The sequence below is a fragment of the Manis pentadactyla genome, chromosome 7, assembly GCF_030020395.1.
Source record: "Manis pentadactyla isolate mManPen7 chromosome 7, mManPen7.hap1, whole genome shotgun sequence".
NCBI classification, from domain to species: domain Eukaryota; kingdom Metazoa; phylum Chordata; class Mammalia; order Pholidota; family Manidae; genus Manis; species Manis pentadactyla.
The window spans coordinates 74171817-74184103 of record NC_080025.1 but is presented as its reverse complement, the minus strand read 5'-3'; the positions used below and the strand labels follow the sequence as shown (position 1 = coordinate 74184103).

The 12287-nt window shown below is 39.8% G+C and overlaps 1 protein-coding gene across 1 annotated transcript in view; it reads right to left on the bottom strand.

Moving 5' to 3' along the window:
- The window catches only part of CDK14 (cyclin dependent kinase 14), a 701998-nt gene extending 690349 nt beyond the window's left edge, over positions 1-11649 (bottom strand). The window contains exon 1 of the mRNA XM_057504492.1: positions 11567-11649. The gene's annotated coding sequence lies outside the window, so the exon portion shown is untranslated. The remainder of the gene's footprint in view (positions 1-11566) is intronic.
- Between the last annotated feature and the right edge of the window lie 638 nt (positions 11650-12287).

Sequence of the window (12287 nt, the reverse complement as noted above, 5' to 3'; positions counted from 1 at the left end):
AATTAATTTCACCTATTTCCTTTTTACTTTTTAAAGAAAGGAAACTTGTAGAAAATTTTAAATTACATAGGAGGCTCGCATTATATTTCTACTGGACAGCGCTGGTCTAGACAACTTCCCTTCTGCTCTCAGCTTCAGAATGCTGTGAAGACAAATGAAATAACTTGTGTAGGGCTCTTCGAGTTTCCTGAAGGAAACACATTATGTAGCAACAAGATAAATTATTGAGGATGGTAGTCAGTCAAAAAATGTACTGTTCTTTATAGGCCAAAGATCATGTTACCGACTTGGTCATGGTTTTGTGTTGTTTTTCCAGCAGTGGTGATTTGTTTGCACCAAGTCTTCGGAAATGTTTCTCTCCTCACCCACTCACCCCCTCCCTCCCTGTGCTCCCTTAGGACCAAAACAGCCTGTTTTTGAAATACCTGGCTCAGGTTAAGAATGCAGTTCTCTAGCCATGGAAATTTCTCTCTGTGCATGGATTTGGACTTCAGCCTATTTAACATGAAGTTCTAATTATCTGGTCTAGCATGCATATTCCAAATATCAGTAATTATATCTATAATTGTAATTATACAACACTCTTGCTTCTCTTATATTTAGCTCTAAATACGGTTGATTAGAATGTACTTAGAGTGAAAAAATGTGCACACAAGCTTTAGCCAAACAAAATTGTTTTTCTTTGTAGATTTATATCTATGGGAAGTCTCACAGTGCTATAAATTAAATCAGATTTTGATTTCCATTTACATATGGCAGCATTAAAAATATCACAAAGCATTGGAATTATCGGGATAACTATATATCACTCTATCCTAGGTTTTGAATACCAGTAAGAAAACAGAAGCATCAGATGGACCCTCCCCGACCTTTGCCTGTTCTCTTCTGCTCCCACCTCCTTTTTCTCTCCTCTTGGGTAGATAACTTTGCTCTCAATTTTTAGTGTCTACCCTTGTGCTCTGGATTCAGCCTCCTTCTCATGGATCCCACTGCTTTTCCTAACCCTCCTTCCTGGATGTCACTGTCTCCTGCCCTACTGGATCATCTCTGTAGCAAACAAACAGCTTTAAAATCTCCCATCTTTAAACACACACACATACATACCCTCCCTTCCCTTGATAGCTTCTCTACTCCCATTCACAGCAAAATCTTTCAAAAGGGTTGCCTGTATCTGCACTTCCATTTCTTCACTCCCACTCGTTCTTCAGCACACTGCAATTAGGTTTCTTTCCCCATTGAAATTGCTCCTGTCAGAGGCAAACTAAAGACCTCCATGGACCAAATTCAGAAGGCCTCCCTGTCCGCATCTTACAGTGCTCCCAAGGCACATGTGAGAATTGGCCACACTCTGTTTGAAATACTCTTTTCTTGAAGTCCATGATGCCATACTCTTGTTTCCCACGTATCCAATTGTCCACTCATTCTTAATCTTCTTTGTAGCTTCTTTGTTTCCATCAGAGCTTTAAATGTTCAGGAACCTCTGATTCCTTGGCCTCACCCTGTTATTTACTCTCTCTAGCTGCTCTCAATCATTCTTATGGCTTTAAGTGCCATCTAATTGCTGATCATTCCCAAATGTATATCCCAAACATAAATTCCAGATTCATATATTCATATAGTTGAATCTCAACTATGTATCTCAAACTTTTCATGTCTGCAATTGAAATATTGATATATTCTTCTCATACTAAAAGGAATACAGGTAATAATAAGAGGAAGACATGGAAAAGGAAAAGAGAAAGAAGGAAGCAAGGAAATGAGGAAGAAATAAAATGTTATCTTATTGCTTTAACCAAAAATCAAGATTTCCCATACTTCCCATATTTAATAATATTTAATCCATCAGCAGACTGTGCCTAGCCTAGCTCCAAAACATGTCTAAATCCCTCACCTGCTTATCTTCCTCGCTGCTATTCTAGAACAGGGCATCATTACCTCTCAGCTGGACTACTGCTATATCCTCCCAATTGAGCTTCCTGTCTCTGCTTTTGTACCTGCGCAGATCAGCCAAAGGAATCTTTTTAAACTACAAGTTCATTCACGTCACTCTGCTGTTTAAATCGTTCAATCGCCTGACAATTTTCCATTGCACTTGGAATGTCATCCAAACACCTGACCACCCCCCACAGCTCTGCACAGTTCAGCCCTTGCCTAACTCTCCAGCTTCATCTTGTGCCAGCCCCACAGTCCCCACTCTTCCCCACCTTGGGGCCTTTGCACCTGCTGATCTTTCTACCTGGAATGCTCTCCCACTCCAACCTCCTTTCCATCCTTCAAGTTGCACTTTAAATATAATCTCACAGAGCCTTGCTAGATTACCCCTTTTAAAGCAACCTCACCCATTTTTTTCCCACAAGACCTTGTTTGTTTCCTTCCTAGTATACTTGCCACTATTTTAATTCAACTTTTTCATCTATTTGCTTTCTTGAATCCCACTTGTCTCATTCCAGATAAGAGGAGTGACAGGCTGGCCAGGTTTAGAGCCTGGATGCTGTAGCCGTACCTCTCTTTTCTCCCTTCTCTTGGAAGTCAGCCTGTCTGTTGAGTGTACTGTCTGCACACCCTTGTCAGGAGTTTCACAAGAACAAGCCTGTTCTGGTTCAGCACTTCCTATGGCTGAATACATCGCCCAGCTCAGGCCTGAAGTACTAGGAGACCCACTGCAATGATACAGCTAAGCCACGACTCCAGCAGCTCCGGTGGTAAGAATGCTGAGTTTTTGGTCTGCATCTCAATGTCTTTTGAAATCAGGTAGAGAAAAGAGAGATGCTATAAGCACCAATATCTCTTTCCAGAAATTAATGAAAATCTAGGTCTGTGGCTTTTCAATCTTCCTAAGAAATGGTATCCTTTCTTTCCTAGTATGTCAAAAGAAAAACTAACAAGTGTAGAGATGTTCTGATACAGAAGTGATTATATTAATTACCCAATTTTAAGTAGCAAGTAACAGGAAACTCAATACAAATTAACAAACAATAAGAAAAAGTCACTGATTCACATAACAAAACATTTGGGAATTTATCTACACCAGGGAGAAGTTGATCCTAGATCAAATGAGTAGGACCAGTTCCCAGTTTCTTTATCTCCATTTCTTGGCTCTGCCAAGAGCTCTGAGAAGCTTAAAATGGAAAAGAAATGGTACCACAAATAAACAATGTTTAAGAGACTTCTGCCTTCATGGTTGCAAGGTGGCTACCAGAGACTCCTGGAGCCACTTACCCAGCAGCAAAGAAAGCATCTCTGCCCACTGCATCTCTCAAAACATATATTTAAAATTTTTTATATGCTTTCTTTCTACCTAGAAGCATGGGGAAAATCTCTTGGACTGAATTATATACTATCTTGAACTAATCAGTTCTTACAGCTGGGAATATTTGATACACTGGCCTAGGTCAACAACCAGGTCGCACCCACAAAGCTGAGATGGGATTGAAATAACCAAAGCCACATGATTGAGAATGAGCTGGGGGTAGTCTTGCTGGGGGAAGCAGGGAATAGTTGTTGAATAAAGGCAACCAATCAATGCCTATGTAAGCCTGATAGGTCTGAATAACTACAGCCTGGTATAGAGCCCCTCTATAGAGACCTCTTATTATTTAAATCCCTTCTCTGTCTTCAAGAATATTTGTGATCTTTCGTCCCTCCCTCCTCTCTCCCATCCTCCTTTCTTTCTCTTTTTCTTTTTTTCCAATTGGACTGACCAGAATAATTAAATATCTGTGCCCATATAGTTGTTTTATTTATAAGGCATTAAGGGAACTTTAGAAGAGCTTAAAGTTTAAGAAAATATGTACTAAAGATGGGAAGAAAAAAGGCCCATTTCACAGGACAAATGTGAAAGACTAGCCACAGTGTTTATCAGCAGTGCCTGGGTGCTAAAGTGCCAAATGAGCTAAGGCTTGGAAAAACAACGCAGGAGACCCTGGTCTTCAACTGGGGGAGGGGAGGCAATGTGAAGTCTTAGCAAAGGTTTTAAGTAGGCATGGTTTCTTTCAAGGCAACCTGTTTTCTGATAAGCTTTCCTCAAATGGATTGACCCAAGACAGCTCCTGTGGTCAAGACATCAGGCTGTCTCTTCTTTCCTATCTTCTCTTTGCAATTACCTTTCGTTTATCACTTGATTACAGAAAGGCATACCTCACACTCACCCAAACCTACTAACGTTGCCTGGGCTGTAAAAACCTTTAGGGTTCTTAAGGAAGGGGAAGGGAATGCCTCTAATGATAGCTAATTAATCCTTTTGCAAGTGAGATGAACTCCAGTTCTATGCTTTTCATAAAAAGGAAGGACACCTAATCAAGTCTTCAGATGAGAGATTCCTAAAAATAACCTTGATGATAGATTACATTAATTTTTGTTATATCCTGAGAAGAAGTAAAAGAATTGAGCACTGTTGCCATAACAAAACTCTATCACTTTTATTTACTTATTTAGGTGAAGAGTTTCTCAGTGCCTATTACAGACCAAATCACACATTCACCATTGATGCTGAACCCTGTTATATTCATTCCTAGATACATGGGGGAAAAAGACTTTACCACTTCATTGGGAATTGCAATTCCAGTAAAGTTTACATCTTATGTTTAGTAATTATTCATCAATATTTGTAATACACGTATGCTGTTTTGAGAGATTATGCACAATTTTCTAACACTTAGAACCTTATGGTCACAGGAAATTTAAAATTATTCTCATTTATTTACACATTTTTGTTGAATAGAAGTATGTCATTCATGAAGTACTTTGAAGTATAAAATACATTAGGAAGTGGAATAGAATTATAATTTCAAGAAGAAAACAACAAAAGAGAAATTCCTACAGGTGAAGAAGAACTTCTTTGTGTATTTAAAAAAGTGTGATGGGTCACTGAATTGCTATATTATTTAGATTCTACAAGATGGTTATCAAATAGTGATGTGACTATTTCTAATGTTATACTTACAATGCTTATAATGTGCTGGAATGTACATAAATATTTGCAACTCTAAACATGATACAAAATTTTAAGCATCAACTTAAAAATGTGGCAAAGAATGTATTGCTTATTAAAATATTTTAGGAGTACTTGAGTGAAAGTGAAGACAATGAAAGGAGAAAATTATATTAGACAAGAAAATGATCAAGGAAAGAACAGCCCACTGTTGAGACTGACTGCACAATGAAATACGATGACAAAGGACCTGTCTACTCACATTTGCTTTTGTGCCCTTTATCAAAGAGAAAGATCTAACTAAGAATGATTGAATGGATATCGGTAAAGGGGGAGAGAAGCTCAAGATGGAACAAGAAATTGTGACAGTGTACCCATCTCCCTTAGGAGCCACAGCGGATAGTGAGAATATCAGAAAATTGAGTTAGCCAGGACTGACTTGGAATTCTTATTCTGCCAGGTATTACCTACATGGCTATGCCAAGATGCTTAATCCCCCTCAGCTGTAATATGGGCAGAATGCAATTTACTACATAGGGTTAAATTTCATAGTGGATGTAAAGTGCTTTTCATAGAGTCAAGCATGGCAATACATAAATAGTGGCTATTGTAACTATTATATAGCTGTTGTCCTTGGAGCAACTTATAATAATAACATCTATCTCCCAGGGTTACTATGAGGATTAAATTGATAATAAACCTGAGAGCATTTATAACACAAAGAAGGCATCCAGTAAATATTAGTTCTTCCCCACTCCTTCCCTCTCTAGCTTCTTATTAATTTAGACAATTCTATGGTACCCCTGATGGGACATAATTGAAAAAAGTCTAATTCCAAACACCTATTTATAGAAGAGAATACTACTTTGATTATGTCTACTACTAAAATGACTAAATCTGAATGATTCTTTTCTTGCTGAGGAAAAACACCAGGGTCTCACATTACAAATGACTCTATCCTTGTGGAAGTGGTCTTTGTGCTTTACTAGCAAACCTCATTAATGACAAAATTATTTTCATGAAATGGTGGAAGACAAATATGTTGCTGATCTAGGGCCATGTAATCAATTCTCTCACAAAGAGGACCTCCTCACAAAGAAAAAATTCTTCCCAAGTGTTTCCTTTTCTCCTATGAGTGAAAAGATAAAGCACTTGTTAATCTGTGGAAATAAATGCTGTTGATTAATGTGATTCACTTATTTTAAATGGCACCCAGAACACTCTCTCTTGCTTTGTATATAAACAAAGCCTGGTTTAAGATGAGCTAGGAGGCCTGGAAGGGAGTGAGGGACCCAAGTGTCACTGAAAAGGCAGGGAATGTGTCTAAAGCCAAGTCCCCTTTTTAAATCTGTGGGATAGGGTCCATTTGGTTCTTTTCAGAAACAAGCTGCTAAGTTGCTGCTCCCTGCTGAGGAGAGGGGTGTGGTGACCCTGAACAGTCTAAATGCATAGGAAGACCCTATATCAGCCAGGATCCCAGCAGGAAACAAATGACACACTCCGAAGGCGGGACAGAAGTGTCACTGAAGCTGGATAATGGGTACGCTGGTGTCCATTATGCTCATCTGCTATACCTGCCAATGTTTGAAATTGTAGTGAAATATATAAAAGTAAGGGAGGAATGGAAAAGAGAAACTAGTGAAAGTGATTTACAAAGGGGACGGCAGGGGTTAAAGGAAGACAAGGGATGGTGAAGTCTCCCTCTTTGCCCTCCACCCCCAACCCCGGGGCTGGCAACAGAGGTAAGAGCTACCAGCAGCAGGCTTCAAGGCACAAGGGAGAGGGGCCAGCCCCTGGCAGCCAGACCTGTGGCTGTAGGAAAGGGCCACCCATCAGGAATTGTGGCCTTGGGTGGAGGAATAGAGCCACTGTCAAGCAAGACCCAGACCATAATTTGTGAAGCCCAGGGCAAAATGAAAAAAGCAAGAAAAAAATGTGGTTAAAGGTCCCAAAATATAAAGCTTTAGCTTTTCTTCCACAGTCTCTCCTGTCTCTTGACTGGTCATGTTTAAAAATTTTTCTATTTAACACCATTCCAAATAAAGGAAAAGTTAAAAGTTTAATGTTAGCATAAACTTTACCATTTATATTGTGCAATGTCGGTTTTTGATGTAATGTGATTTGATACATTTAACTCTATGCAGAATCACCAAAATTGTACAATTCGTATTTCATAGTTCACACATACATATGTAGTTTTTCTTAGCAGAACAGTGGTAACAGTGCACAAAACTGTTTTATTTTACTTTTAAATTTCCACTAATAACTGCTTTACTTTACTTTTTTACACATTGTACCATCCTTCTCTGCCTTTGCCTTTCTGATGAGGGAAGAGAGACTGAAGGGAAAAGGGACCGGGGATTACCCTCTTTCCCTTTCCTTCTATGGCATCGTTTCTAGTGTAAGTGGTTGGCTAATAAAAGGAAGTAAGATGAGTAAGAAAGGAGAAGTCCTTGGTTGTTTATGATTCTTAGAATGCTATTGCCTTTTTTTTTAAGTTTGAAGCAAGTTTTGGCTCAAATGGAAAGAGAAGCACTTGGGGGCTTAATCAGTCGTAGATGTGACATACTTACCCTGTACTTGCTTTGAGTCACACTGAATGTTCAAGCATCCTGGATGCACAGGAATTCTATGATCAGGGGGCACTGGGGATGTAAATGGGGCTACCAGAAATGGCAGACATGTACTGTAGTTATCTCCTCTGTTCATGTATCAGGCTTCACTAACAAAACACATGTTCAAAGACAAAATTAAGAATTCAAAATGGTGTCAGCAAAGCAGTAAGTCAAGTGCAGGGCCTTCTGACCATAAGGCCCTACTGACAGCATGGATCCCACACTCATGCAAACTGCCCTGATACCAATCAGTGGCCAGGCAAGGAGGGAGCCAGGGAACCGATGCTCCTTGCTCCAGTCCTCCCATCTCCTGCTGGTGCCCCTCTGTTGGACCCTGACAAGATGGCCAGGGAGCCAGGGAAGCATCCAGGAGAAGGCAGTCTCCTGAGCCACAGAATGGGAGAGAGAACGGTAGAGAGTGGGCCCGGAGGACCACGCAGAATATCCAGCACAGGCTGGTAGCTCCCAAATCTCTTCCTAACAAATTCAGTTCCTTTTTAATTCAGCGTAGATAACAAGGACCAGGCCAGCCCCAGTGTGGCTCCAGATTTTTGTGAGGCCTGTTGCTGGAGCAATTTTGTGAGTCCTCTACACAAATAAAATATAAAGCAAAATTAAAAGTACTAATTAGGTATGAAACTGGCTATTTATTTTTCTTTTTTATTGGAATATAATTTATACGCAATATTATTTTGGTTCTGGGTGAACAACATAGTGATTCATCAATTATATACATTATTAAATGTTCACCATGATAAGTATACTTACTGTCTGTCACTGCACAAAGCTATCACAACATATCACAATATTATGAGGTATATCCCCTATGATATACTTCCATCCCTGTGACTAAATTATTTGATAATGTGACATTTGTACCTCTTTATCCCCTTCACCTATTTCATCTGCCCCCACCCCCGCATAACCAATTGTGCATTCTCTTTGTTTATGAGTCTATTTCTGGTTTGTTGGTTTGCTTACTTCTTCAGATTCCACATATAAGTGAAACCACATGATATTCCTCTTTTGAGTTTATTTCTGTGTATGGTGTAAGACAATCATTCAGTTTCATTTTTTTACATGTAGCTGTCCAGAACCTATTTATTTAGAATATGAAAAGGAATCACAGTGAAATACTGAAGCTTAGGAGATTCAGGTCCCTTTCTTCTGAGGCTTCTAGGAAATATACCAGAAATGCCTACACAGGTATGCTTTCTGTGCCCTGGCTTCCCCTCTCCGCCTAGAACACTCTACAACTTCAAAATGCCTACCACTCACAGCGACCTGGGGAGTGAGGAGTCTTGAAACTTAAACTTTATTAGCTTTATGGTAAATTCCTCTGAAGGCCCAACAAGTTAGAATATAGAATAAATTAATGGTGGTGCAACAAGCATTTCCTAGCAGGCACAAAGGGTGGGCCTTGAGCCATGATGTGTCCCCTTCCCCTACGGTGCCCGCCAAAGGCGGCAAGCCTGTCTGTGGGCTCCTCTGACCCAGTGCTTCCTCGCCAAAGCCAGGAAATTCCACTGTATTTCAGATACACTACATAGGGAGCTAGGAGGTGGGGGGTGGCTACCCCTCTGCAGCCTTAATTTCTTGTGTATTCCTTGCTCTGCTTGTTGGCTAGGATGGAATAAGTCAAAAGGATAACAAACTTAGGGCTTATTGTTCTTGGTCAGCCTCAAATCCTGACCAGACTTTGTGCTCTGGCCTAATCAATAGGTTCCTCTCTAGACATGAAATACTGCTGGACTTTTCTCATAACAGCTGAGGCAACAGTGGGGGCTGTTTAGATTTCTAAAAAAAGAAGGACCAGGTCAGTTAGATAGATGGGCTGCACTGGATGGGGTCAGGGCTTAGGAGGCCGGGAGGCTGAGCAGGCACACTTGGGAGGAGGGAAAAGGTGGGTGACGACAAAAGAATGGGGTGGAGGGGGGAGGGCAGTCATAGTTGCTAAAGAAAGATTTCAAACTTTGCTAAGGCCCTGGTGTTGGCAAACTCACTCTGGGCCTTTGTAAGTATGGAGGAAGCTGCTATCTGGACTAAGAACCCATGCTTAACATGAGAGCATTTTATCTAAATGAGATAAAAGAGCGTAGTGCTTAAGTGCCTAGGTTCACATATTGACCTTATTTCTTAAAATCTATAAAAGCTATGAGACTTAGGCCAAGAAGCTCATTCTCTCTGTGCCTCAGTTTCCTCACCTGTAAGATGAAGGTATATTATGTTACATTACACTATGTCATGTCACATCACGTTATATGGAGCTCACTTCATAGCCTTGTGTGAGAATTAGATAAATTAATACATATAAACCACTTATACTAGTTCCTGGTGCATGTGAGAAAATAGAAAAAATACATATTGGTCTCCTCGTTAGGCACAGAGCCTTGTGATGTCCAAAGTGATAAGAGCATTGGGAGCATCATTTGTGCTAACATTTGGTCTTTGACCCCAGATCCTGACACAGCCCCTAAGTCCCCTGGACTTTCCTGGGTGACAGTGTCTTGTACTAAGATGACTTTGGGTGGCTTCTGGATGGAGGCTGGACCCCAGAAAGATCAACCCATGATTAGAAGCTTGGAATCTCCAGTTCACCTCCCGTTCTCTAGAGAGAGGAAAGGGGCTGGAAATGGAGTTGATGACCCATCATGCCTTTGTGATAAAGTCTCCATAAAGATCTCAAAAATATGGGGCTCAGAAAGCTCCTAGTTGGTGAGCACGTGGAGGTGCTGGGGCAGGGTAGTGCTGGGACGGGGCATAGAAACTCCACGCTCCTTCCCATATCCCTTGCTCTACGCATTTCTGCCATCTGGATGTTCATCTGCATCCTTTTAATACGCTTATCTTTCTTTTAATAAACTGGAAAACATCAGGGTTTCCCAGAGTTCTGTGAGATGTTCTAGCAAGTAATTGAGTCCAAGGTGGTGAAAGTCAAATGAATCTCCAATTTGTAGCCAAGCTGAACAGAAATTGTGGATAACCTGGGAATGTATTTCTTAGGATTGGCATCTGAAGTGGGAGGGATGGTCTTGTGGAACTGAGCCAGTCATCTGTGGGATCTGATGCTGTCTCTGGGTACATAGGTCAGAACTGAGTTAAACTGTAGGACAAATAGCTTGTGTCACAGAATTGCTTGGTGTGAAAACCACCCCCACCCCCACCCCCTACCGCCATGTCTGGTGTCAGAAGTGTTGCAAGTATGGCAGTAGTCTGAAACAGACAGGACGGGTGACGGCTTTTCCTTCACAATACACAATTACTGCTGGATAAAAGTGAGAAATTATTACTATGAAAATGGCTTCAAATATAGCACTTATACACATTTGGTCAATATTTAAATTTTGTGAATTTTCTGTAGTGAATAAAGAATCTGACCATTTGTTTTTACAATGTATAATATTATAAAAATTATAACTTTGAATGGATTGATTTTTTTTCATGTTTTATCTCTAACCAAGGATACTTATTTTGAAGTCTTCATTAACACAGTCATTTCTGGACTTTTCTCACCAAAAAGCAGAGGTACGGTTTACTTTTTTAAATCCTACAGGTAAATTGTCCTATGCCATCATCCCCAAACACTGAGGAAAGATTTTGTTTTTTTTAACCTTGGTCAATTTATATACTGACATATGGAGGAGATTAGATGGAATAGCAGATCCCATTGAGCAAATAGCTTGGTGGGGCTCTTTCCTCATTTAAGGCAACTTTAAATTAGAATCAAATTTTAGTAAAATAGATAGTTTGGAAAATGTAAGGGAGCTTGACCATCACTCTTGCTTGCTTCTATAGGTCAAGTTGAAATAAAACAGTAGGATTCAGACTTCCTGGATTCCTGTGCACCTCTGAGCAAGCACATCACATAACCTTCCTGACTTCCAAGTACTCATGCACAGAAGAATCACGGGGAAAGTGTCCAATCTCACTCCCACGGTTTTTGTAAAATGTGTTTAAAAAACTTGAAAAACAAAACCACTGTACAAACACAAAAAAATTTACTCAAAAACTTTCTTCTTACCCAATTTTTGTATGGCATTCAACAGCAGATGAACTGGCTTATCTGTCAGGAGCAACAGCCCTGAATGAATCCTATTTACATCTTTGAAGTGCCCTTACCAGTGTCTGCAAGAGAAAAATCACACTTGATTAATCAACTGGAGTTCTTTAATGTTTGTTATAAATAAATGGTGCCTGGCCAATAATAGATACTCAATAAATATTTGTTGAAAGAATTCTGAAGTGCTATAACTTAAAACATTTGACAGGATTCCATTCCCAAGGCTGTTAAAAGTCAAAACAATGGCTAAAACAATCTAGTTACTAGGGAGATATAATTTTTATGGAGAGAAAGTTGAATAACAAGAACCAGAGCCTAGTGGTAAAGGCTTTTATGGCAGAACTGCCCTTTGTGAGGACTGTCAGGCACGAAGACATAATACCAACACTATTTAGCATTTGCATAATAAAAAGAGTACATGTAAAAGTTGAAATTTGAAGATGACATTATGCTCCTCATTGTAACATATTACAGGCAAAATTGGGCAAAAACTCCCGAATTTTTGTGAGGATTAAAAAAATTTTGCTTAAAAAAATCCTGAAAGACAAAAGCACTCTATAAATGCAAAAATATTTACTCAAAAACTTTGTTCTTACCCAATTTATTTTTGAATGTCATTCAACAGCAGATAAATTGGCTTATCTATTAGGTGCAATAGACCTGAATGAATCTTACGTGGATT